This window comes from Macaca nemestrina, chromosome 7 (genome assembly GCF_043159975.1).
Source record: "Macaca nemestrina isolate mMacNem1 chromosome 7, mMacNem.hap1, whole genome shotgun sequence".
Taxonomy (NCBI): domain Eukaryota; kingdom Metazoa; phylum Chordata; class Mammalia; order Primates; family Cercopithecidae; genus Macaca; species Macaca nemestrina.
In genome coordinates, this window is record NC_092131.1 from 169,725,759 (window position 1) to 169,751,101 (window position 25,343).

Here is a 25,343-nt window from a genome sequence, read left to right on the forward strand (position 1 = left end):
TCTGTAAGTTCTGTTTCTTCCATTTTCGTTTCAGATCTTCCTCATCACTCCTGGTGGTCTTACTGCTTCCTCAATTTTATGAGTGAATTTTTTTTACATATATTAGATTTCACGTATAACTATTTTCTCACAATTCTAATATTTGAAGTCTGTGTTCTGTATCTGATAATTCCAAAACCTATAGTCTTTGGGAAACATATGATTCATTGTTTCTGATCATTCTCAAGTATGTTGGGTTGACTACTTGAATGCTATGATTTCACTGAATTCCTAGTTGCCTGCTCTTAATCTTCGGGAATACTATAGGCTTAAGTTAGAGATAATTTCCTACAGAAAGTATCTGTGTCTGCTTTTGATGAGAGCTGTGGAGACAACTAACATAAGCCCACTTTACCACCAAGCGTAATCCTGACATTCTCTTGAATTCTCTTGGAGAATCTCAGAATTACACAAGGTTCTCAAATTTGGCTGGCCAACCTTGCTCATTTATACACAGAAGACTAGACTGCTTAGTATTGTTGGTGACTCACTTCCTCCTACCCTGGAAGAAACAAAACAGATCTCTCATCTGAATGTGATCACAGAAGATTAAAATCTGAAGGTGAATAACTGGAGGCTGTGGGCAGCAAGGAAAGACAGGTGTCTTTCCTCGCCACAGAAATAGGTCAGAACCTGCCCTAAAGGCTGTGTGCTCCAGGATTTCACTATTTAGCTCAACTACCAGTCCCTCCATAAGTGTGAACGGAAGCTTGTTAGAGCACCATGTGGCCTTTAAACCACAAAGTCTTGCTAAAAGTCATGCTCATGGTAAAAAACCTATGGCTTTGGAAGGCTTTCTCGGTAATGCGGTAATGTCCTGGAATGAAGGTTACAGCCTGCGTTTCATGTTAACTGAACCGAAAACCAGCCTGAACAACATCCTTCTGCCCCGTGCAGGCTCTCAGCTCCTCTTGGTTGGGCCTTGGGCAGCCAGACTGTCCGGTTTTAATCCTTGCTCTGCCACCTGTGACCTTGGATAAGTTACCGACCGTGAGTTACCTCATCCACAAGATGCAGATATTAGTAATACCCTCTTTTTAAGTTCTTAAGAGGATTGAAAGAGTAAATAAAAAGTAAAAATTAAAAAGACTTGGTAAGCATAGGCACAGAGTGGGGAAAAAAGTAAAAAATAAATAAATAAATAAATAAATAAAAAGACTAGTGCCTAGCACATAAAAGTTCATCAGGAATTAATTCTATAATATGAACTCAACTTTGCAAAACTTCAAAGTATATATAACTTTTAACTTACTAGGGTATACATACCAATAATAAATTTACAACTGTAGATATGTTTGTCTACAGTAAATATAACAAAGACTAAACAAGCAGATACTAAATCATTAAGTGATTATCAGTTAGTATCTTTAATTTTCCTATACTTCTATATTTTCTTTTTTTTTTTTTTGAGACGGAGTCTTGCTCTGTCACCCGGGCTGGAGTGCAGCGGCCGGATCTCAGCTCCCCGTAAGCTCCGCCTCCCAGGTTTACGCCATTCTCCTGCCTCAGCCTCCCGTGTAGCTGGGACTACAGGCGCCTGCCACCTCACCCAGCTAGTTTTTTGTATTTTTTAGCAGAGACGGGATTTCACCGTGTTAGCCAGGATGGTCTCGATCTCCTGACCTCGTGATCCGCCCGTCTCGGCTTCCCAAAGTGCTGGGATTACAGGCTTGAGCCACCGCGCCCGGCCTACTTCTGTATTTTCTACAGATCATCTTTGTAACAGGAAGAAAGCAAACCAAATGAAAATGAAATGAATTCTCTCAAAAAGCATTAAGGTAACAAGAAGGCGCACAAAGTAATATAAAATATATCTTATGGTTTATATAAAATTCTTAATAAAAGTACCTTCTTTGCTCCAAGCTGCACTCTGGCTTTGCCTTTGAGTCAGGTGTCGTTTCTTTGCACGATGACCGGTTCTATTGAGTAGGCACTGCTTCAGTCCTACAGGAAGAACAAAACATCTCTGGAACACAGCAGCATTCCTGATTCCCACTTGAGAAGGCCTAACAAGATGCCATGCACCTCAACAGCAGCAGATCAGTGTTAAAAAGCCTGGAGACAAGGGGAAAAAGTAAAATTGGACCATTTCCAGAATCTCACAAAAACCAACAAACTGACGTTCTAAGTGCCCAACCATGAGCAAGTTAGAACCTTAAATAAAGGTCACTCTTAATGCCGATCCTAGCATAGATTCACCACCAAGTACAATCTCATTTTACTGGTTGACCTTTTTCATTCTTGAAAGTAGGGGCTATGAAAAAAAAAGAACACACACTAAAATTTCTTTAAGAGAATCTAGCTTAAATCTAGCTTACATAATCAAAACACTCTATTGAGGGTGAAAATTGAGTATCATAAGAAAATCACCTGTTTCGTGAGAAGTTCCATACATAATGCTCTTCTACCCAATATATACCTTAAAGAGAAAAAAGGAAACATACAAAATTATCTCCAGAATTGTTCCTGCTTAAACAATTTCTACGTGCCATTACTCAGAAAGCAAGCACACAGTAAAGATGAGAAGAGAACATGCAAGCACGAACATACTGGTTAGGGATATAGGCTATGAGTAATTAAAAAATTCTAATGGTATTACTCTCATGTAATTGCTCTGAAATTCTAGTCAATTGTTTGAAATGGCTCTTAGAACAGGATACTTTGACATTTTTATGATGTCAGAAACTAAGAATTTAACCCTAAATATTCCAAAGAATAGGCGCAGAGGAACCCGTTTCCTTAAATGGCATTTGAGTATTCTTTTTTTTTTTTTTTTTTTTTTGAGACAGAGTCTCGCTCTGTCGCCTGGGCTGGAGTGCAGTGGCCGGATCTCAGCTCACTGCAAGCTCCGCCTCCTGGGTTTACGCCATTCTCCTGCCTCAGCCTCCCGAGTAGCTGGGACTACAGGTGCACGCCACCTCGCCCGGCTAGTTTTTTGTATTTTTTTTAGTAGAGACGGGGTTTCACCGTGTTAGCCAGGATGGTCTCGATCTCCTGACCTCGTGATCCGCCCGTCTCAGCCTCCCAAAGTGCTGGGATTACAGGCTTGAGCCACCGCGCCCGGCCTTGAGTATTCTTTACAACTGAAACTTTCTCTCCCATCCTGTGTTGGCCAGGAGTTTTTCCTCTGACAACAGCACTGACCTTACCCTATCCAAAATACGAACATCTGCATTGCTTCATGGTTGGAATTGTTTTTATCCATTCTGTCATGAGAATCAAAGGGTTCAGACCATGTAGCTCCTCTCTGGGACTCCTCAGATCCTTTCTAGATCTGAAGACTATTCTCTGAACCAAAGTCAACTTCTGGGGGTGTACCAGATCTCCCATTAGAAAATTACTTATATCAAGACATTTTATCCTTTTAACTCTTTCTCAAGCAAAATAATTTCGTTTCTCCTTTACTGTTACTTTAAATTTCAAAATACACAGATAGCATACCTAAAATATAATCAAGGGAATGACAGTTTTAGAACACAAACTGTGGTAATTTTGAAAACACAAAAGCTAAGACCACTAATTAGGTCTATGTGGACACCAAGTCCACCACAACCTGTTCTGTCCTCTGGGGCTCTGCCCACACATTTCCCTTGCCTGAGATTCCTTCTGCTTCCCACCCTTCCAAATGCTGTATCTCCCTCCAGAAAACCTGCCAAGACCACCCCAGCCTGCACATCTTCCATTCCAGCTATCCAGAGGCATCCTTGTGTTGACTAAACCAAACTATTTTGCAGAGAAGGCATCTAAACACTTCTACTGTAGACTATTCACCTTAATAATTGTTATCGTGACATTATTCAATAACAAAATGAGGGCAAGAAGTCCTCTCACTCCCTTATTCTGGAGAATCCAAGCCAGTGTCTTTCCCACTTGCTTTGCCCAAACCCTGGAACCTTTCAAAGTAACAGTTTAATGGAAGAGAAAGAAAATCTAAAAGAAAAACTCTCCAAAAAATTAAACTCAGGCAAAGAACCATGGGATTAAAAATTTTTATTCTTTATGTATTTCATTTCTGAAACGTAGAAATCTATCTCCCACTCCTTAAATCTGCCACTGGGCTAAGAGAGTATTGTATAGAATGTGCACTTACTGATTTAACAGAATTAGAACATCCAGGCACTCACTGAGATTTTGCTTCCACAACCACTCAAAGTCTAGTGATTAGTTAATGAGTTAACACCACACTTGATCTTCACATTTTGGATATGCTGACGGCAGACAGGGACTTGTTTTGGGAAAGGAAGTATACAGTAGACATTGCTACCCATTACCCAGCCACCACCACCTTTCCTTTAAAGTACCCCAGTCTTCCTTTAAGGTTTCAGAGTCTCAGAAAGTGGGAAGAAAAGAAGTTTTTGCATTTTCAGATCAAAAGAAAGTACATTTGTACAACCACATAATACCTGTGCAAAGGTTTGTTGAAATCTAAACACAAGACAGAAGTAGTTCTAGCACCTCCGCCAAAAGTAAGGTAAGTAAACTTTTCCTTAATATACACTTTCAGCAGCATCGACACCTAAAAGTGTTCGACTTTACTACTGTACTAAATTAAATTACATTCATTTTGTCAATATGTGTTCCAAATTCCTACTGCTCTTTGTCTCCAAGGGGTTCCTGCTGAATATTGAGACAGTTGAAGATTACTAGGGGAAAAAATTCTTAATAATTGAAGTAAGGGTCATCTAAAGATAATATGCCACATATACAGTCACAGTCATATTTTCAACTTTAACAAGATTCAGTTGTCAAAGTTGTACAGCAAACACTATCCTAAGCTTAGCCTCTTCAGGCATTTCATTTATAAATACTGTAAAGAAAAGCCGGTCACAAAATGCCACATTTTGTATGATTCTATTTATATGAAATGTCCAGGAGAGGCAAATCTACAGAGAGAAATTAGATCAGAGGTTGCCAGGATCAACGGTGGGGGAGATGGGTACAGGACGTGACTGCTAATGGGCACGGGGTTTCTTTTTGGGGAGATGAAAACGTTCTGAAATTAGGGAGTGGTAATGGTTGCGTAACTCTGAATACACTAAAAACCACTGAACTGTACACTTGAAGGGTGAGGCTTATCATACAAAAACTATATCACAATAAAGCTGTTAGTTTAAAAAATGTTTGGCTATGTCAAGAAACAAAGAAATAGGGTCATAGCTAGAAGATGTGGGATATAAAATACATGGAACAAAACTGCTCAATAATCTATCTAGAATCACACAGTGCTTAAGCTTTACCCTGACTAAAATCATGAGCTTTGTGTTTTATTGATATTTCACATTTTTTACTTCTTCTAAGTCAGCCAATAATTCCTCCTCCTCACTTAATAGTTGACTACAAAGACCAAGCCATTTTGATTCTGCCGGCAATGAGCTTTCACATTTCATTCCTCCTGCCATTCCCATGAGTACCAAACCAATGTAAGTTCTCCTCACTTCACTCTAAGACAACAGTGTGGCCCTCAACTACCATCACACTCTTCAAGGCTCTGTGAGGACAATGTGTCTCATATTCTCTTCTCCTGCCACCAGATTTATTCTGAGACAGTTTCTTTACTGTTACTTCCCTGTTTCTCAACCAGTTACACAGAAAGATGAATATCCAGGCATGCTGTCATGTGACTGTAGTCCCAGCTACTCAGGAGGCTGAGGTGGCAGGATCGCTTGAGAATGGGAGGTTCAGACTGCAGTGAGCCATGATCATGCCACTGCACTCCAGCCTGGGCAACAGAGTGAGATTGTCTCAATAACTAATTAATCACCTAACTAACTAAATAAATGTGGTCTATCCATGCAATGGAATATTATAATATTATGAGCCTTAAAAAAGAAAGCAGCCCTGTCACGTGCTGCAACATCGATGAACCTTGAAAACATTATACTAATTGAAATGAGCCAGTCACACAAAGACAAATCGTGTATGATTTCTCTTACATTAGGTTCGAAATTAGTCAAACTTATAGAAACAGAAAATAGAACGGTCGTTTCCGGAAGCCAGGGGAGAGAGAAATGGAGTTGTTGTATAGTGGGTATAGTTTCAGATCTCCAAGAGGAGCAAGTTCTAGAAACTCATTACTCAACAGCATGTATACACTTAACACTACTGCACTGTATACCTACAAATGGTTAATACGGTAAATTTTATGTTGTGCGTTATCACCATAATATTTAGAAAATAAGGGGCTTGTGTTTCCCTTCGTTGTGATCTCCCATTTTTCACTTCAGCATTTTGAACTTTAGGTTTCCTGTAGCTATTTTACTGAGCCCTGGAGTTACCGGCTGAGAATGTCTCCACCACCTTGTAACCTTGTAGGCAGACACTTCTCAGCATCTTATTGGGCTCCTTGTGCTTGACGCTTAAAGTGACATGGAGACATGCCACTTGCTGAGAGGCAAAGCAAGGCAAAATGTGACTGCCTTCCTGGCATCGATGAAGGCAGAGAGAAGGGATCTTGGAGGCACAGATGTTAAGGCATAAACAATAACAAGGGTTGCCAGCAAAAGAACTAATCCCTCTCCTGGTAACATTTGCAGGTGTTTTTCACACGGCCAGTGGATTTCATAATGTGAGCGCTGTCCAGCACCAAAGGGAATGGCCAACAGGCATGGAGCAGCCTGCAGCGTCCAGCACCCAGGAGGACGGCCAGCAGGTAGGGAGCAGCCTTCAGCGTCCAGCACCCAGGAGGATGGGCAGCAGGCACGGAGCAGCCTTCAGCGTCCAGCACCCAGGGGGATGGCCAGCAGGTAGGGAGCAGCCTTCAGCGTCCAGCACCCAGGAGGATGGCCAGCAGGCACGGAGCAGCCTGCCTGTCCCAGGAAAGCAGGAGTCACAGGACACAGCTGGACCCAGGTAGGCATGTATATTAGTTTTCTGTGGCTGTTAGAGCAAATTACCAAAACTTTGGTGACTCAAAACAACAGAAATTTATTTTCTCACAGTTGTGGATACCAGAAGTCCAAAATCAGTATCACTGGGCTGAAATCTAGGTATCGGCAGAGCCAGTGCTCTCAGAGGCTAAGGAGAAAAATGCATCCTGGCCGGGCGTGGTGGCTCAAGCCTGTAATCCCAGCACTTTGGGAGGCCGAGACGGGCGGATCACGAGGTCAGGAGATCGAGACCATCCTGGCGAACATGGTGAAACCCCGTCTCTACTAAAAAAAATACAAAAAACTAGCCTGGCGAGGCGGCGGGCGCCTGTAGTCCTAGCTACTCGGGAGGCTGAGGCAGGAGAATGGCGTAAACTCGGGGGGCGGAGCTTGCAGTGAGCTGAGATCCGGCCACTGCACTCTAGCCCGGGCGACAGAGCCAGACTCCGTCTCAAAAAAAAAAAAAAAAAAAAAAAGAAAAATCCATCCTTTGACTTTCCCAGCTTCTGGTGGCTGCTGGCATTCATTGGCTTGCAGCTCCACCACTCCGGGCTCTGCCTCCGTGGTCACAGGGCCTCCTTCTCTTCTGTCTGAAGTTAAATCTCCTTTATCTCCCTCTTGTAGGGATACACGTGTCAGGATTTAATGCCCACAGAGACAATCCAGGATATCTCTCCTCAAGATCCTTAACTTAATCATACCGGAAAAGATGCTTTTTCCAAATGAGGTAACATTTACAGGTTCTAGGAATTAGGACTTAATTATTAGTTTCCACTTATAAGTGAGAACATGCAGTATTTGGTTTTCTTTCTCTGGTTTAGTTTGCTTAGGATCATGGCCTCCAACTGCATCCATGTTGCTGAAAAGGACATGATTTTGTTCCTTTTTATAGCTTCATAGTCTTCCTTGATGTGTATGTGCCACATTTTCTTAAAAAGAGATTGATTATGGGGTCATGGCTTACATTATTATGAAGGCAAAGAATGTGCCATCTGGAAGCTGGAACACTCAGGAAAATTGGTGATTTAATTCTGTCCAAGTCAGAAGGCCTGAGAATCAGGAGAGCTGATGGTGTACATCCCAGTCCCAGGGCAGGAGAAGATAAGATGAGATGTCCCAGCACACGGAAAGAGGCAGAAAGAAAGGGGGCAAATTTCTCTTTCCTCCTTTTGTTCTACTCAAGTCCTCACCAGGTTGGATGATGTCCATCTCCATGGGGCCATCTACTACTGAACTCACTTACTTAAAAGCTAATGTCATCTGGAAACACAAACACACAGAGAAACAATGTTTAATCTGAGCACCCTGTGGCCCAGTCAAGTTGGCACATAAAATTAACCCTCACTGTGTAATCCCAGGAGCAAGGCCCAGGCTGGAGTGCAATGACGGCTCACCGCAACCTCGGCTTCCCAGGTTTAAGTGATCCTCCTGCCTCAGCTTCCCCAGTGGCTGGGATTGCAGGCCTGAGCCACCATGCCTTGCGAAATGTTTTTTTTTTTTTTGGTTAAGACAGGGTTTCTCCATGTTGGTCAGGCTGGTCTCAAACTCCCGAGCTCAGTTTATCCACCCACCTCAGCCTCCCGGGGTGCTGGGATTGCAGGCGTGAGCCACCAAGCCCGACCCAATTTATTAATCAGAAAGGAATGAATCTGCCTGGTCTGGTGGCTCACCCTTGTGATCCCAGGACCGTGGATGGCCGAGCATGGGAGATTGCTTGAGCCTAGGAGTTCCAGACCCGCCTGGGCAACATGGTGAAACTCGGTCTTTTTTTTTTTTTTTGAGATGGAGTTTCCCTCTTGTTTTCCAGGCTGGAGTGTAGCAGTGCGGTCTCGGCTCACCATGGCCCCACCTCCCCGGTTTAGGTGATTCTCCTGCCTCAGCCTCCCCAGTGGCTGGGATTTCAGGCATGGGCCACCATGCCAGCTAATTTTGGTTTTATGTTTTTGGTACAGATGGGGTTTCTGCATGTTGGTCGGGCTGATCTCGAACTCCTGACCTCAGGTGATCCCCCTGCCTCCGCCTCGCGCGGTACTGGGATTGCAGGCGTGAGCCAGCGCGCAAGGCCTAATTTATTAATCAGAAAGGAATGAATCGGCCTGGTGTAGGGGCTCACGTTTGGAGTCCCAGGACTTTGGACTGCTGAGCAAAGCGGATCGCTTAAGCCTCGGTGTTCCAGACCGGCCTGGGCAACGTGGTGAAACCCGGTCTCATTTTTGGTGTATTTTTTGTTTTTTTTGTTTTTTTTTTTTTTTTTTTGAGACGGAGTCTCGCTCTGTCGCCCAGGCTGGAGTGCAGTGGCGCGATCTCGGCTCACTGCAAGCTCCGCCTCCCGGGTTCCCGCCATTCTCCTGCCTCAGCCTCCCGAGTAGCTGGGACTACAGGCGCCGCCACCACGCCCGGCTAATTTTTTTGTATTTTTAGTGGAGACGGGGTTTCATTGTGTTAGCCAGGATGGTCTCGATCTCCTGACCTCGTGATCCGCCCGTCTCGGCCTCCCAAAGTGCTGGGATTACAGGCGTGAGCCACCGCGCCCGGCCCATTTTTGGTGTATTTTTAAGACGGAGTTTCGCTCTTGTTGCCCAGGATGGAGTGCAATGGCGCGATCTCAGCTCACCACAACCTCTGCCTCCGGGGTTTAGGTGATTCTCCTGCCTCGACCTCCCGAGTAGCTGGGATTACAGGCAAGAGCCACCATGCCCGGCTAATTTTGTATTTTCTTTAGTAGAGATGGGGTTTCTCCATGTTGGTCTGGCTGGTCTCCAGCTCCCGACCTCGGGTGATCCCCCCGCCTGGGCCTCCCAAAGTGCCGGGATTGCAGGCGTGAGCCACCCTGCCCAACCGAAACCCAGAACGGAAAAACAAAGCAAAAACCACAAACATTAGCCCAGCTTGGTGGGCCGCAGGCAGGTAGTCCCAGCTACTCTGAAAGCTGATGTAGGAGGATTGCTTCAGCCCAGGGGTCTAGCTGGCAGTGAGCTATGCTGGTGCTGCTGCACTCCGGACTGGGCGACAGAGCGGGACTCTGTCACAGGAAAAGGGAAAGGAAAAAATAAAAAAGAAAAATTAAAAAAAAGAAAAAATGTAAATAAAATCGCTAACTCAAGGAACAGCTTGACAGTGTATTATTGAGACAAACAGAGGCAAAGGTTAGCTGACACCAGTGTTCACTTAGTGGGAACTGCAGGTGTTCTCCCGACAGGAGGCTGCTACTTTTCCACAAGAAATCCATTACTGACTACCAGTAAAAACACATTGTAGGTTTGTTACAATATATAAATAGTAAAACTTTATATAGCCACGATCATATTCTAGCACTGCTCTAAGCCATTTCCTGCTCTGAAATAGCTACTATTGTACCTCCATTGTAGAGAAAACAGATGCCCAGAGGTGGTTGTGGAAGGACCAGGGAAACTGACTATGAAATTGACTTGTTGTAAGTTTCCGACTTAAAGGTTCTTCCTGCTCTGCGCCTTATATTGCCACATTTTAGTTAACTTACCTCTTACAATACTGGTCCTTTCTATATTTGGAGGGACTTCTCTTGCAAATTGAAGTTTTTTCTTGGGCTAAGTATTTGGCCATAAGATTATCTGCGTTTTATGTCAGTTTAAGTACCTCTTTAGACATTGTTCAGTTAGGAATGTAAATAGGAATGTAAATAACATTGTGGAAAAGGAAAGAACATCTGCTTACAACCATTTTTGTTTCATAATACAAATGTAAATCAATATGTTAATGGAAATGCAGGCTGGGAGGGGAGGGAAAATATGCAGAGAGAAAAGCCCCATCTCTGCTTGGAGTTCAGCACCGGGTCTCTTCCCTTCCACCTTTCTTGTCAAGGCTGCCACAGTGACAGAAGCACACGTCTGCCTTTTAGTGACACCTGCTGGGACAGACCTGGCAGAAGGGATTGCAGATCTGCATGTTTCCTGGCTGCCTCTGCTGGCCTGACTCAGCAGCCCACTCCAATTCATGCTGAGCTTGGAGAGCTCAGGTTTGAAAAATTCCCCCTTCCCTTGGAGCAACCGCTTTCCAGCCTCATCATTCCTAAAGGAGAATGACCTACATGCCAGCATGACAGAGATTTAGACATTTATAGAAGCTTCATCGTGAGCCTAAATCCTTAACAGGGGCTCAAACTGCCAACACCGAATGAAGAGAGAGGTTTCGCAGTAAAGCAGGAAGTCATTGCAATAATGAATCACCCGGCTGGGTTTTGAGCTCCTTTCCCATTAATTTAATGGAAAGTTTTATTGTCTTTACAATGTACACTTTCATAAATTTTGCATAAATTTATTACTCACGTCTTAAGTAACTCCTTTGTGTTTTATCACTGAGCAAATTACATGTAGCAAACCAATGCTATATTTTGGCAAACACAGCTTAGAAAATACTGAAGACTCATTGTAAACTGAGGGCAGCATTAAGCAAATTATATTTACCTTTGTGACTGCAAAACTTAATATTCAATGCTTTTCCCATGAAATTTATCTTTCAATACTGACAGTTTTTTTTTTAAATATGAATTAAATATCGATTAAAACTTTGCCATTGTTTTTAGAAACTGTGACTTCAGTAGTTATGAATAGACTTGAAATGTCTGGTTTTTAAGTTTGGAAATTCTTTGTAGTTTCATTTACTTTTCCAGGAAGAGAGTGAGATAATTTTTGCCACTTTTTCCTGGTTTTTGTTTGTTTTTTGATCATAAACAAAACTTAATGGAGCCCCAAATCTACTAACTCAGTTCTTCTTTGGCAATATGCCTTTTTCTGATTTCTAGACATTACTTGTTATTTTTAACACACTAATTTTATTATTAAAAAATGTATAAAAGTCCTAAAAAGTAAGAAGCAAATTAAATTTGAAACCTTAATAGTAATACCATCATCCAAAATCATCAATAATATTTTGGCATATTTTATTTTAAAATGCATTTTAGCACAGTTTAGTTATATTTGTTATATTATGTCGGTATCAATAAACTGTTTTCCTATGTCATTACTTTTCTGAATACAATTTTTAATGTGTGAATAATACTAAATCTTATATACTTGCTATAGTTGACCTTGTAAGAAATTTGGACTTTCAACTGTTTAGTACTTTAATAATCAGTTTTTATTCTAATATCTTATTATTAGAATATTACTATAGCATTATGATGATTATTGTAGCAATAGCTTGTTTTGAGAATAAATATCTTATTGCTCATTTAACTTGATTGGATCTGTGCATGGACAATTATGTTGGGAATATAGAATGTAATTGGCCCTATTTCAACCCCTTAGAAGTGGCCCTCAGTTCAGGGAAGGGAGGGGTTCTCCACTGGGCTGATAAAGCAGAACTCAGACACATTGTTTTCTTTTTTACCTGGGGTTTTACAAAACCGGAAGTAAGATGTGGGTGTGACTTGTAACAAGAGCACGTATATTAAATGCAAAAGCAGCCTGAAACATTTTATTCACAGTCAGATGGGCGAGGCTTGACTCCCTGCTAATTTGAAATACTTTGTGGGGAGGGGCCAGGGAAACCAAAACAAAATTTCAAAAGTAGAATGAGCTATTTGGTGTATGTCTCCAAGGCCAATAAATAACAAGAAGGAAAAATAAATTTCTTTGCTAACAATAAGAAGGAAAAATAAATTTTTTTGCTCTAAAACATTTTCTGATTATCTCCATGACACTGGAGGGAAGGACTAACAACAAAAAAGGCCTGGCACGGTGGCTCACGCCTGTAATCCCAGCACTTTGGGAGGCTGAGGTGGCTGGATCACGAGGTCAGGAGATCGAGACCATCCTGGCTAACACGGTGAAACCCCATCTATACTAAAAATACAAAAAATTAGCCAGGCGTGGTGGCCGGCGCCTGTAGTCCCAGCTACTTGGGAGGCTAAGGCAGGAGAATGGCGTGAACCCGGGAGGCGGAGCTTGCAGTGAGCGGAGATTGCACCACTGTACTCCAGCCTGGGTGACGGAGTGAGACTGTCTCAAAAAAAAAAAAAAAAAAAAAAAAAAAAAAAAAAAAAAAAAAAAATTAACAATCACAGAGGAGCAGAGAAAAAACTTCTCAAAGACAGAAGACAGAAGTCATTGATTTATTTCCAACCCGGCACAAGCTCCTTAATTCTGTAACTGGTCCACAATGGTTTCCTGTCACTGTAGCTTCTGCATCAGAACATCCTCTTATGCAAAGCTAAAAAACTCCAAATCACCTCTGTTAACTATGCAATGCTCCATGGTTTTGCACAGTCCAGAGCTGGTTGTGTTTATCAAAAATGAAGCTGAAAATAAAATTCTTCCTTCACACAACCACCACATTCCATTGCACATTTACCAAAAACATTGACCACGTTGGCATTATTTGTGCATCCATCAAGGAGTGCTGAAAAGCATTCCCCTCGCACACTGCATGTGTCCTGTCAGTGGATCTTCCATTTCACTTGCTGGCTCTGGAAAACTTTGAATTTGTGTGTCGATGGAAAATTAAAGTTTAGTGGCATCTTTGCCCCACATTCACCCAACATTTCTAAGAACCATTGCAAGGCTATTTTTCACTAGTGTCACTTTTCAGTCTTAGCCTCCTGGAGTACATGTTTATTAGAAGCCAGCAAAGCACTCGTGTTAAAATGAGAAATAGTAAACATCTGATTCTGTTGTCTTTTTTTTTTTTTTTTTTTTTTTGAGACGGAGTCTTGCTCTGTCACCCAGGCTGGAGTGCAGTGGCCGGATCTCAGCTCACTGCAAGCTCCTCCTCTCGGGTTCACGCCATTCTCCTGCCTCAGCCTCCCGAGTAGCTGGGACTACAGGCACCCGCCACTTCGCCCGGCTAGTTTTTTGTATTTTTTAGTAGAGACGGGGTTTACACCGTATTAGCCAGGATGGTCTCGATCTCCTGACCTCATGATCCGCCCGTCTCGGCCTCCCAAAGTGCTGGGATTACAGGCTTGAGCCACCGCGCCCGGCTCTGTTGTCTTTTAACGCCATGCTTTTCTCTAGTGTTTCATTGTTTTGAATTTAATTATTTGTGCTTCCCACGTGAATGCAACTTACATTTTGAATGTCTTCTTGCTTCACTAGCCAATGCACCTGTGCCAGTAACACACTGTGATTCTATCCTTTCATCTTCAGTTATGCCTGTAAAACCAAATTCAAGACAGATGATCCTCAACTTACAAAGGGGTTATAGCCCATCATCAGTTGAAAATATAAGCCAAAAATGCATTTAAGGCCAGGTGCAGTGGCTCAGCCTGTAATCCCAACTCTTTGGGAGGCCGAGGCGGGTGGATCACCTGAGGTCGGGAGTTCGAGACCAGCCTGGCTAACATGGTGAAACCCTGTCTCTCCTAAAAATACAAAAATTAGCCGGGCATGTTGGTGTATGTCTGTAATCCCAGCTACTGGGGAGGCTGAGGCAAGAAAATGGCTTGAACCCGAGAGGCGGAGGTTGCAGTGAGCCAAGATTGCACCATTGCACTCCAGCCTGGGCAACAAGAATGAAGCACCGTCTCAAAATAAAATGAAATAAAATAAAATAAAATGCATTTAACACACCTAAGCTAACATCATAGCTTAGCCTAGCTTACCTTAAACATTCTCAGAAAATTTACGTTCACCTTCCGTTGAGCAAAAATTCTCTCTCACAAACCCATTTTAAAGTGTCGAATATCTCATGTAATTTATTGACTACTGAAGTGTGGTTTCTGCTGAATGCATATCACTTTCACACCATCATAAAGTCAAAAAATGGTAAGTCAAACCATTGTATGTCGGGGATCACTTGTCCATTAGAAATAGCACTTCTGAGTAAAACGAGGACAAACACCTTTGGTCTTCATTTCTCCAGAATCACTTCCATAATCATCTCTTGGTTTACAAGGTGCATCTTTTGTTGGTTAAAAAAATTAATACAATTTGTTTCACTATAAAATTAGGATTAATAATAAATAATACAACTTCCTTTTGTTTTCACTAACAATGCTAACACTGGCTTGATTGAAAATTAAAATTATTGCAAAAATAAGACTTTATACAGTGTATGCTCCCATTTCTCAGATGTGTGAGATTATACTATAGTTGACAGACTAACCTTAAAGAACGCAGCTTGCAGTGTGGTCCCTGTGCACATGATTCAGTTGCAGTTGACACTCTCTGCATCTTTCCATCAAGTCTGACAATACCTGAGGTGGTCTGTAACTGCTCGTTGAGACAAGTCCCCTGATGTTACATACAGATGCTGGGAGAATGTCAGGTTTCTATAGAAATTTCTAAACATTTACCCTGAATTTCTATGTTTCTATCATCACATAGAGATGACAGAGTGTTGACAGATTTTGAGTGGACTTTAGTAATGAATTGTTAAAAGTCTGGTTTAACTCAACTAGTTTGCAAATACCTCAGCAGGTGCCTTTGCTACAGGAATTCTCAGGGTCTCTAAATACTAATGAGCATTGGAAATCTGCAGGGGAAAATAGAGTATGCAGTATCCCCCAGGAGGATTCAACCCCACATTTTATTTTTCACTGAGCATCTCACACTTAGTAGTGTATGTTTTCTATGCATTGGGCACTTTGCACTGGACACAGACCTGGCCTTCAGACTCCACCACTCACTGCCGCTCTGTCCAGGCAAGCATCAACTTGGACTGTTTCAGAAACAAAATGAAAATGAACCACAGCCACTGAAGTCCCTCAGAACTGAGGAAAAGTTCACTGACTTTCCTGATTTGTGTTCAGTCCGGCTGGCCATGGGTACAGACACAACTGGTTTCCCCATTTATGAGTTGGACGGATTTAATTCCTGACTGTTTGAATGATGTAGTTCCTCATCAGTGAAACCAACAGAGTAACTCAACTCAATTTTCTCTTTCTATGGCATGCCATTTATACCCATTCAATTATGCCTGTGTCAATAAAGTCAAACATTCTTACTGTCTCTATTTCTAATAAAACATGGTAAATACTCAAAAACCCCTTTCATAAATAGGAATGTATAAAAGCGATGACCTTAGTAAAAATGTTGGACTTAATAAAATTATTTTAAAAAACAGTAGGAGCCCTAATATAACAAAGGCCTCATTTTGCAGGCGAGGACACTGAAGAGTATAGAAGAAAGAAGGGCTTCGTGCAAGACCACCTTCCCGATTGTTGCTAGAACCAAGCCCATGACCTGGAACTCAAGTCTCTCTGCTTATAGTAGACAAAGAATTACAATAATTTGTAACAACATGTCATAATCATTTGACATTTCTAAGCTGGTCACGTTTTATTTCATGTGTACTTCTCCCCTCTCAACAGTTACTGTGCCCTTGGCAATTTAATAAAGCAATGATAATATTGAACTCAATGACCTACACCTTGGCAAGCATCTCCTGCTCCCAGAAAACAGAAGGTGTTTTGTCAAACTAACACTAAATAATAATTTTCTGTACTCCTAGAACCTCTGGACTTCCCAATTACAGAGCCAATAATCCCCTTCATTGTTTAAGCCAGTTTGAGCTGGGCAACCTGCCTGAAAGTCTAGAACATGCCTAACTGGCATCCTAACAGACTTCAGAGGTCCTTAAGATGACCCTAATCCACCTGTCTGGCTTTCTCTCTTGTCACTTCCTTCTACATCCTCTCTGGAACAACCAAATTAGATTACTTACCATTCCCCACACTGCCCTTCCCTTCCCTTCCCTTCCCTTCCTTTTTTTTTTTTTTTTCTTTTTTTTTTTTGAGATGCAGTTTCACTCTTGTTGCCTAGGCTGGAGTGCAGTGATGTGATCTTGGCTCACTGCAACCTCTGCCTCCTGGGTTCTAGTGATTCTCCTGCCTCAGCCTCCTGAGTAGCTGGAATTACAGGTGCCCGCCACCACACCCAGCTAAATTTTGTGTTTTTATTAGAGATGGGGTTTCACCGTGTTGGCCAGGCTGGTCTTGAACTCCTGACCTCAGGTGATCCACCTGCCTCAGCCTCCCCACCAAAAAAAAAAAAAAGCTTTCTTTTTTCACTCATGCATTTGCCCAGGCAGACTTTCTGGCTAAAACCTTTCCCCTGGCCTTGAATCCTCTATATCCGTCTGTCCAAACTTCCCTTACTCTCCAAAGTCTCATTTTAAATGTTGCTTTTCCCTGAAGTTTCTCCTGGAATGACCCATCTCTCCCTCCTCATTGTGATCATTTCCTCTTTGAACTCCCGTAGTATGAGGTGTGCCCTCCTCTTCCAGCACTGAATCCAACCTGGCCTTGAATTAGAGTTGCTTGTATACCTGACGTTAATCCCCCTGAGGGCAGGGATAGTTTGTGTTTATCCCAAAGTCCTGAAACAACTACTATAGAACCTGAGACACAGGGAGACCCCAGAATTGCCTGCTGAATAGAACAGCGATAGTGCTGAGTGGAACAGCGATAGTGCTGAGTGGAACAGCGATAGTGCTGAATGGAACAGCGATAGTGCTGAATTTGGCTCCCTCCTTTAACCTGTGTGACCCCAGACATTTGTTTTCTATGAAGCCTCAAAACATGGTTATGTTTCCTACTTTACAACTAACACATGGAAACCCATGTTTGAAAATGGGGGTGGGGAGGATCAACTGAAGGCAGGCTCTTCACCCAAGTTCCAAAGGCCAGGTGGCCCATTGTGAACCTTGTTTAACCACACAGAACACATGAATAGCTAGAACAAGGGATCTAACAGTTACCAGAATGTTTTCAGAAAGGTGACTTCAGAAGTGCCAAGCTTCAGGAAGACCTGGACTGACAAGGGATCAGACAACTTTAGAAAAGTAGGTGCCAAACAGCCCTTTTACAGTTTACACACAGGCCTTGGTGTCAGAAAAATACTGATTTGAGTACTGGTTATGCATCAGAGATGTCACTCTGGACAAGCTCCCCATGCTCTCTGGGACTCAGCTTTCTCATCTAAAAAGTGGGGATAATAAGGCCAGGCACAGTGGCTCATGCCTGTAATCCCAGCACTTTGGGAGGCTGAGGTGGGGGGGGGGTGGATCACCTGAGGTCGGGAGTTCGAGATCAGCCTGAGTAACATGGAGAAACTCTGTCTCTACTAAAAATACAAAATTAGCCAGGCATGGTGGCACATGCCTGTAATCCCAGCTACTCAGGAGGCTGAGGCAGGAGAATTGCTTGAATCCAGGAGGCAGAGGTTGCAGTGAGCTGAGATTGTGCCATTGCACTCCAGCCTGGGCAATAAGAGCAAAACTCCGTCTCAAAAAAAATAAAAAAATAAAAATGGGGATAATAGTCAGGCATGGTGGCTCACACCTGTAATCCCAGCATTTTGGGGGTCGAGATGGGTTGATCACCTGAGGTCAGGAGTTCGAGACCAGCCTGGCCAACATGGCAGAACCCCGTCCCTGCTAAAAATACAAGAATTAGCCAGGCATGGTGGTGGGTGTCTGTACTTGCAGCAGCTACTTGGGAGGCTGAGGCAGAACTGCTTGAACCTGGGTGGTGGAGGTTGCAGTGAGCCGAGATCGCACAACTGCACTCCAGCCTGGGCAACAGAGTGAGACTCTGTCAAAAAAAAAAAAAAAAAGAAAAGGAGGCGACAATAATAGTGCCTCCCTCAAGAGGTTGCTGTGAACACCAAAAGAAGCAATGCACAGCAAGTGCCTACAGATGGGAAGCACTTGGTGAGAATGTAACTGCCGTTAACAATGAATATGATGCCCACAGGGTCAGTGGAAAAAGGAGTGGAAAGTAGGAATGGTGGGAACAGAATAGGAGGAAACAAAGCACCTCCGAGTAGACCTTTCTGTATAGCTCCGACTCTTCTTATGTTTCACCCTAATAATTCATTAAAACTAGGATAGGAAGGCTAAGGGTGTTTTTGGAACATAAACCCTAATGAACCAAACTGCATTATAAATAACGGCCATGCTGAGAGGGATGAAGAAGAAAATAAGTAATTTTAGAAAACAGTATTTTGACTGGACACTGTAAGGCAAACTTGTCGGAATTTACTGATTTGCATTTGAAAGGAACTGCTGACAAAGATTATTCAACTGTAATAATCTGAACAAGTTGGAAACTACGGGCAACACTACTGAAACACTACTCAAATAATTCCAGGACATAGGTTTATTTGGCAGAACAAAACTTCTCAGATGCTGTCTTTAATGTGAAAATTGACTGTTTCTTTCTTTTCTAAACACACAGTGGTATAGTTAACAATATTCAATCACCTCTGTTCTTTCCTGAGTATATAAAAATTAAAATATCAATTAAAAAACTAATACATCTTCTCTTTATATCTTACAGATATGATTTCAATGTTTCACTCAACAGTGGTGTGGTTTAAGTGACTTTTTTCTTTACAAGTTAAACCACAATCCACCCAAAGGGAACTGACAGTCTATAGGCTCATAGTGCAAATAAACACTTTAGGAATGCAGCAACTGACATTTCTAAACTACAAAACAGATACAGTTCTTAGAAGATACGTGCAAAAAGCTCTGCTAAGCAGATGGCCACAGAACTAGAACATTGATAATTTTACTGGCGATGTCCATAGGACTCCAGATGTTTCCAAACGCAACTTGAACTCTCAACTGAGGCTTGTTTTGTATTTTGCTTTCCCAGCTTCACTAATGACACAAACATGCTATAAAATGAAAATCCAGACATTCACATTTAAAAAGTATATTCTGGGCCGGGCGCGGTGGCTCAAGCCTGTAATCCCAGCACTTTGGGAGGCCGAGGCGGGCCGATCACAAGGTCAGGAGATTGAGACCACAGTGAAACCCCGTCTCTACTAAAAATACAAAAATTAGCCGGGTGCGGTGGCGGGCGCCTGTAGTCCTAGCTACTCAGGAGGCTGAGGCAGGAGAATGGCGTGAACCCGGGAGGCGGAGCTTGCAGTGAGCCGAGATCGCGCCACTGCACTCCAGCCTGGGCAACAGCGTGAGACTCCGTCTCAAAAAAAAAAAATAAATAAATAAAATAAAAATAAAAAGTATATTCTGAAATGAAAGGCAAGAACAGCATTTTACATATAAGAACACTGTTATGTTGCCAGGTTCTTACTAAACAAACAGAGATGGTACTACTGTATTTTAGACCCGGAACTTTTGGGGAGTGTATCTTTTGAAAACAAAGCAGTAGTCTATCTATCAGTTTAATTTGTTTCTTGTCTTAATATGTAGTTTTTTGGGTTTTTTTGGTTTTTTGTTTTTTTGAGACAGAGTCTTGCTCTGTCACCCAGGCTAGAGTACAGTGGCGCGATCTTGGCTCACTGCACCCTCTGCCTCCTGGGTTCTAGTGATTCCCCTGCCTCAGCCTCCCAGGTAGCTGGAATTACAAGCACACACCACTACACCTGGCTAATTTTTGTGTTTTCAGTAGAGACGGGGTTTCACCACGTTGGCCAGGCTGGTCTCCAGCTCCTGACCTCAGGTGATCCACCTGCCTCGGCCTCCCAAGATGCTAGGATTACAGGCGTGAGCCACCACAACCGGCCTCAATATGTAGTTTTGAAAGACAAATAAAGTAGGCAATTTTAAGCATATGAAAGTGGGAGGCCAGGGTAAGTGGCATAAAAAGATGGAGTAAAAAACCTGCTTTAGGTAGTGTGCTGTTGCAGTCTTCCCAAATCTTCCTCAACCATGTTCCCACATCCATGGGACTCCTGCCTCCAGAGTAAGAGGCAGGTATTCAAAGGACAGTGAATTAAAAGACTAAACTCGGCCGGGCGCGGTGGCTCAAGCCTGTAATCCCAGCACTTTGGGAGGCCGAGACGGGCGGATCACGAGGTCAGGAGATCGAGACCATCCTGGCTAACACGGTGAAACCCCATCTCTACTAAAAAAATACAAAAAACTAGCCGGGCGAGGTGGCGAGCGCCTGTGGTCCCAGCTACTCTGGAGGCTGAGGCAGGAGAATGGCGTAAACCCGGGAGGCGGAGCTTGCAGTGAGCTGAGATCCGGCCACTGCACTCCAGCCTGGGCGACAGAGCCAGACTCAGTCTCAAAAAAAAAAAAAAAAAAAAAAAAAAAAAAAGACTAAACTCGATCACTTATTTCTTTTTTTTTTTTTTTTTTTTTGAGACGGAGTCTTGCTCTGTAGCCCGGGCTGGAGTGCAGTGGCCGGATCTCAGCTCACTGCAAGCTCCGCCTCCCGGGTTCCCGCCATTCTCCTGCCTCAGCCTCCGGAGTAGCTGGGACTACAGGCGCCCGCCACCTCGCCCGGCTAGTTTTTTGTATTTTTAGTAGAGACGGGGTTTCACCGTGTTAGCCAGGATGGTCTCGATCTCCTGACCTCGTGATCCGCCCGTCTCGGCCTCCCAAAGTGCTGGGATTACAGGCTTGAGCCACCGCGCCCGGCCGATCATTTATTTCTTACTTATGACCAGATTTATCATCTGAAATAATAATGCAACAGTTATTGTATATTAAAGCTGTTCAACTATTTCAGTCAACAAGAAGTATCACCCTAGCCTGGCCAGGTTCCAGTTCTAAGGACGTCGGTACTAGACTACAGCTTTATCTGACTAATGGGAACCATCATTCTGTTCAAATTATGAGGTGCTGGAAGGAGAAAAAACAATTATCTTTCCTAAATTTTTATGCAGGTTTTGAAAATGAGTGAGAAAAAGAAGTAATTACTTACATTCAAATCCCTGAGGTATTCATTATAGTCAAGGGCATATCCTCCAACAAACTTGTCTGGAATTTCAAATCCAACAACTATAAAGAATCATAAGTCATCATGTAGATGCAGAAAACATCACTTTAAATCCAATACAAGCAAATGTGCCTCTCTACAAATATTCTGTAAGCTATTATAAGCCATTTCACATAAAACTCTTTTAGGTTAAAGATGGTTAAATGATTGACAGAAATAGTAATCCACTTACAGTCTGGCTTATATCCAACACTTTGGTTGGGTCCTTTTCACCAGCAAGTTGTTAATTACAAAGTGACATATAACATACAGAGAGACTACAGGGCATTACAAAACAGAAGATTAATGTTTCTAAACACTGTTTCATTTCTTTTTTTCTTTTTTTTTTTTTTTTGAGACAGAGTCTGGCTCTGTCCCCCAGGCTAGGGTGCAGTGGTGTGATCTTAGCTTACTGCAAGCTCCGCCTCCCCAGTTCATGCCATTCTCCTGCCTCAGCCTCCCGAGTAGCTGGGACTACAGGCGCCTGCCACCGTGCCTGGCTAATTTTTTGTATTTTTAGTAGAGACGGGCTTTTGCTGTGTTAACCAGAATGGTCTCGATCTCCTGACCTTGTGATCTGCCTGCCTTGGCCTCCCAAAGTGCTGGGATTACAGGTGTGAGCCACCGCACCTGACCAACATTGTTTCATTTCATCCATGCTGAGTGTACCCTGGTCCCTTTTTTTTTTTTTTTTTTTTTTTGATGGAGTCTCCCTCAGTTGCCCAGGCTGGAGTGCACTGGCGTAATCTCAGCTCACTGTAACCTCCACCTCCAGGGTTCAAGCAATTCCTCTGCCTCAGCCTCCTGAGTAGCTGGGATTACAGGATTACAGGCACCTACCACCTTGCCTGGCTAATTTTTTGTATTTTTATTAGAGGTGGGATTTCACCATTTTAGCCAGAGTGGTCTCGATCTCCTGACCTCGTGATCGGTCTGCCTCGGCCTCCCAAAGTGCTGGGATTATATGCTTGAGCCACTGCGCCCAGCCACTATGGTCACTTTTCCATGGTCACCCAAGGAAAGACTATGAGATGAAGAGCTAAATTACGGGGATTACTAGGAAGGGACAGTAATGAGTTGACACTACAGACAAGGGCCTTGGTTGATCACCTGGAGCCTGAAGGACAGTTCTGAGACCTGCGCCCTGACTACCCGTGTGTCCATCGCAGGGGAGATAATCAGGAGGATGAATGGATAGAGTGTCAATGAGCAAAGATGGAAAGATAAGGGTTCTCAGTCCAGAAGCCTTGGAGATACAATCCCTAAACTGTAGAAGGGTGTGGGAGAGGCGAGCATCACCTTTAATCACAGCATTCTCTGTTTTTAAAGAGACGAGTCTCGCTCTGTGACCCAGGCTGCCGTGCAGTGGTGTAATCACAGCTCACTGCAGCCTTGACGTCTTGGGCTCTAGCGATCCCCCCACCTCAGTCCTCCGAGTAGCTGGGACTACAGGTGTGTGCCACTTCGCCCTGGCTGCATCGCAACTTTTAATAACTGGCTTACAAAGAGGAACTTTAGGCTAAAACCACGAGTGTGCCAAAAGAACCAGTATTTATTTTTGAGAGCAAAAGCTGCAGGTGGTATAAGTCAACTCTACCAAAAGCTAATTTTATAACCCAAATGCTGCCTGTTGAAAAATATTCAGCCATTTAAAAAATCTATAGAAGCTGCCTTGAAAGCCTTTATAGATGTTAAAGACAGTCTCAAGAAAACTTACGCTTTCATACCTTCCTAGATAAATACATGTGTTTAAAGAGCTGGAAAGGGCCTAAAGTGCATCTCAACCTGGACGGCACATCAGAATCACCGGGGACCTTTCAAAAAACAAAACCCAGGCTGCCCAGGTCACAGCCCCGACCAATCACATCAGAATTGCTGGAGATGAGACACAGGCTGCCCAGGCCACAGCCCCGACCAATCACATCAGAGTTGCTGGAGATGAGACACAGGCTGCCCAGGCCACAGCCCCGACCAATCACATCAGAGTTGCTGGAGATGAGACACAGGCTGCCCAGGCCACAGCCGCGACCAATCACATCAGAGTTGCTGGAGATGAGACACAGGCTGCTCAGGCCACAGCCCTGACCAATCACATCAGAATTGCTGGAGATGAGACACAGGCATAGGGTGTCCTGGTTTTTGTTTTTAACTCTCAGGTGATTCCAATGTGCAGCCTAGAGAACCACGGACCTAAGCTGTAGGCTCCAAGGGATCATCTAATCATGTCACTTATGACTCTTCCAGTAAATGGATAGAGGAGACACTTCAGTTCCATTTCCATTTAGAAAGAACATAACAAGCCAGTCCCAGCAAAAACCTTTCCCTCTACCTGAACTCAGGAATGCTCCAGAATGCTATTTGCAGAGGCTTTCATGTTCATTATCCCGTTTAAGCCTCAGAACAACACTATGGGAAGGGGAGGTACAAGTATCATCCTCTTTTTTTACAGATGGAAAAACCAAAGTTTAGAAAGGTGAGGTAACTTGCCCACCACAGCTGCTAAGTGGTCAAACTGGGATTTGGACCCATGTTGATCCAACCATAAGTTCTTGTAATTTCTTGCATTCCATGACAACCGCTAGTGCCACCATCATTTTTGAGCACTTACTGGGTGCCAAGTCACTGTGCGACATGCTCTACCCACATTATCTTGTGGAAGCATCAGCACAGCCCTTATAGATGAGGAAAAGGAGAAAGTAGCTAGTCCAGGGTCATGGAGCTCCAAAGCAGCAGAGCCAGGATGGGTGTCCTTGTCTGTCGACCTCACATCCTTCATTACCACCTACAGATGGAAAGCCGTGGCATAGCCAGGCTGGAAGGGCCATGGAGGAAACTCACTCCAAACTGCTGCATGGCAGGAGAGAATTCTCTGAGACCAAGCAAGGCATTAGGCCAGCAGCAGGCACTGAGTGGCACCAACCCAGATGGTGAGGCCTCAGATGGTGCTGACTGGAGGGATGGGGACCAGCTGTTCCTTGTCTCAGGCCCTTTGGGTTGGGGGGCTGCACTCCATAATATCTTGGGTCTGGATCAGACCCAACCCATGTCCCCAGGTTCCCGTGGCAGAGCCACCTCTGGACCCAATGACAGAGCCACCAATCCTCCTGGTTCTGTGGCCTCAGCTGCTGTGTGCCCCAGACACTGATGAGCATCTTAGTGCGCCAAGCTGAGCCCCAGGAGAAAGGGGGCAGGTGGGAGGTGGAAAAGGGGAAGATCAGAGAGCGGCAGGCCCCAGGACCCAGCAGAGGCCAGACATGGGCAGAAATCCCAGCTCTACCTCCTGCTGCATCTGTGGGCAGGTGGGCAGGTCAAGGGACCTATGGACTTTGGTGTTTGTTAAGTGTGTGTTCAAACTCCAGCACCACCAACCTCCCTCCCTATCAGCTTTTCACTGCAAGCTGGGGCGGTAGCTTCTTGCGAGGATAAAATGATGAAGTGTCCAGCACCAAGCAGGTACCCAGTATATTGTGGCTTCCTCCTCACCGCCCTAAGAGATGAGGATCGAAGATCCTGCCCTGTCCCTGAGGCCTTTCGGGCTAGTGTGGGGCTGATGTGACCCTTTTAACAAATCATTCTGCTAAGGGCGGAGGGAAGCAAGCCTCCCTCTGGAGCTGCTGAAGAAGGGAAGGCCCCTGGGGAGGGGCATCCTGGTTCAGGTGCATTCCCAGGGCCCAGAGAGCGCTCGCCGCTTACGCTCACCTTGAAGGAAGTGTCAGGATTCAGTGAGGGAAGAAGCAGAACCATGTGAGAACAGGCTAAGGGATTTGCTGTGGAATTAG

At 43.8% G+C, this 25,343-nt stretch overlaps 3 long non-coding RNA genes across 3 annotated transcripts; 1 reads left to right on the plus strand and 2 right to left on the minus strand.

Annotated features, from left to right (window-relative positions):
• Window positions 1-1,925: 1,925 nt before the first annotated feature.
• On the minus strand, window positions 1,926-8,137 carry LOC105465875 (uncharacterized). Its single transcript, XR_011606218.1, has 3 exons — window positions 7,870-8,137; window positions 2,410-2,458; window positions 1,926-2,094 (listed from the first exon to the last, which is right to left on the minus strand). It is a non-coding gene; the product is annotated as an uncharacterized lncRNA (long non-coding RNA).
• LOC139355489 (uncharacterized) lies at window positions 4,343-11,492 on the plus strand. Its single transcript, XR_011606219.1, has 3 exons — window positions 4,343-4,510; window positions 6,573-6,888; window positions 10,746-11,492. It is a non-coding gene; the product is annotated as an uncharacterized lncRNA (long non-coding RNA).
• A 2,459-nt stretch (window positions 11,493-13,951) lies between these two features.
• Window positions 13,952-23,415, minus strand: LOC139355492 (uncharacterized). Its single transcript, XR_011606220.1, has 3 exons — window positions 23,292-23,415; window positions 21,511-21,587; window positions 13,952-14,035 (listed from the first exon to the last, which is right to left on the minus strand). It is a non-coding gene; the product is annotated as an uncharacterized lncRNA (long non-coding RNA).
• Between the last annotated feature and the right edge of the window lie 1,928 nt (window positions 23,416-25,343).